Below are 2591 nucleotides of genomic sequence, written 5' to 3'. Positions count from 1 at the left end.
CTTGCCTGCTCTCCACATGCTGCTGACCTGAGAGAAGAGCTGCTCAGGGTCAAGGAGATGGCCCAAGCACCCACTGATCTGTCCCAGTGCCCATGCACCAAAAGACCTTTAGATCCAGCCCAGATTAAGCAGCTCATTTGCAAGGGCCAAGAAGCCAAGGAGTTTGCTTTCTGTCCCTACAGTAACTTATCAGTGAGAGCAGCTCTCTTGACTCTGTATGGGAAGTTTTTTTTAGGATGCAACACAGAAAATGCCTCCTACCCAGTAGGCACCTGTGCAGAATGCATCGCCATTCAAAAGGCCATCTTGGAAGGACACAAACAGTTCCAGGCCATTGCTATTACCAATAATTTGAAGGATGACTTTAGTGCATCATGTGGAGCCTGCAGACAAGTGATGAGAGAGTTTGGAAAACATTGGCAAGTCTATATGACAAAAGCAGATGGTATGTATGAAGTCAAGATAGTCCATGAACTACTGCCTGGATCTTTTGGACCAGATGACCTAAAGAAGAACTAGTGACCCTTAATGATGGAATTATCCAACTGAGAGCCTTTTCAACCACATGAGAGAAGATTCTCTCTCAGTAATGTCCAGTGGCATCATCCCCAGAGCATTACTGATATGAAACCACCTCAGTGCTGAGTAGGTCCTAAGCACTGGCTGCTCCTGCATCTCCTGCTCAGTTTAGGGACCTCTTTGCCATTTATGTTTGAAGTGCCTTGAACATACCATATGGTGCTAGCAGGAGAAACACCAACCTGGAGTCAAGAGACCTGTATTGTATTCCCAAATCTGCCTCTAACTTCTTATGTGGCCTTACAGTAGTCATTTAGCCTCTCCAGGCCTCAGTTTCCTTTTCTTTCTGATTAGAATGTTGGCCCAGATCAGGGGTTCTTAATATTGTTTATGTCTTGGACTTCTTGGGCAGTCTGATGAAGCCTATGGACCCTTTCTCAAAGGAATGTTTTTAAATGCACAAAATAAAATGCATAGGATTACAAAGGAAACCAATTATACTGAAATACTAATTGCAAAATATTAAAAAAAAAACAACCAAGTTCACAGAGTCCAGGTTAAGAATCTTTGGCCTAGGTAGTCTTCAAGGTTCTTTCCCACTCAAATATTCTGTGTGTTAAGGTCCATCCTCTGTGTTACAGCTCAGCTTTAACATTCTATGTTCTCAGACTCTCCCTAGAAACTGTAGCCTTCATTGAAACAAGGTGCCAATCAGAAATCCTACTTACAGCCAAGATCCTTCTCCCTGTCTCCATATTCTATTGTGGATGAGATCATGAAGTAAAGTAAAAGAATTGTCCAGTTATTATATAAATTCTGCTTAGTTGGAACCAAAACAATCACCCTTTGGTGGCCAACTTCTTCTGATGATTTTAATTGGAGCTATAGGGATCAAAATCACTGTATTCATGGCTTGAGTGCAGCTTCCTGTCTGGATGCTGGACCTCATAATAGATGAACACCATCTCACTCACACCAAAGCCAAAACCAGAAGGTGTGGCTCCTCCCCAATTGTCACTCAACCTATAATGTCATATAACTACAAAGAAAGGACCTACAACTCTGATGTTCAGGTGATAAATATCAGAACTCTATGTCCTTTCTGAGTCGTATATCATAATTTGCATTGTCTTGCACTGGTTCCATCTAAGTCCAAGCTTGGAAAAAAGATGGTTCTCCATGGTTCTAGTAACAGTGCTACTTTGTTGACCTATCACTATATCAATTTATCCTCTGGTTATCTTGACCTATCATCTTCAGATTCTGCATTGTGGTTTTATTATACCTATCTTCCTGTAGCATCTGACTAATTTCATGTACCAGCCCCAAGAATCAAGGACTACCTAACTTTTCCATCTGTTATTTCTTTTCCCAAATCCTTAATATAATATACTTGGAGTATTACATTCTTAAGGTTAATAAAGTTATTGTAAATATCATAGAGAGGCCTCAACCAGTCTCTTCTCCAGCCCATACCTAGTTTAACCACTTGGTCACCATAATACTCCCTCTCTCTTAACAAATCCAATAGAATAAGGATGATGAACAAGTAAGACAAGTCAACAAGAATTTATTAAGTGCCTACTATGTGCTAGGCACTATACTAAGGGCTGGGGATACAAAGAAAGGCAAAAAACAGTTCCTTCCCTCAAAGAGCTCAGTCTAATGAGAGAGACAACATAGAACTATGTACAAATAAGATAAGATGGATAAATTGCTGGTAGTCTCAGGAAAGCACCAAGATTATGGAGGACTGGGGTAGGGACCTATGATTTCATTGCTAGATTGAACACTCAGAAAAGGAAATTCCTTCTACTAAGGCAGGTCAGCTCCTTCCCTGCAACTTTATAGCATCAATGAGTAGTTTGAGTCATTGAGGGCTCAAGGAATTTGCTTAGGGTTCCACAGCCAATATATATCAGAGGCACGCCTTAAACTCAGATCATACTGGCTTCAAGACTAGATCCGTATCTACTTTTAAGGTCTACCTCAACAAATGTTAGAGTAAATGATTATTATACATAAGAAACATAGTACATGGTCTAGAGTCCCAAACTGGTCACCAGCTATCA

At 40.8% G+C, this 2591-nt stretch overlaps 1 pseudogene; it reads left to right on the top strand.

The window, feature by feature from the left end:
• On the top strand, positions 1-519 carry LOC140523727 (cytidine deaminase pseudogene; annotated as a pseudogene).
• Positions 520-2591: the final 2072 nt, after the last annotated feature.

The sequence above is a fragment of the Notamacropus eugenii genome, chromosome 2 (assembly GCF_028372415.1).
Source record: "Notamacropus eugenii isolate mMacEug1 chromosome 2, mMacEug1.pri_v2, whole genome shotgun sequence".
In the NCBI taxonomy this organism is placed as follows: Eukaryota; Metazoa; Chordata; class Mammalia; order Diprotodontia; family Macropodidae; genus Notamacropus; species Notamacropus eugenii.
This window is presented reverse-complemented; position numbering and strand designations above follow the sequence as displayed.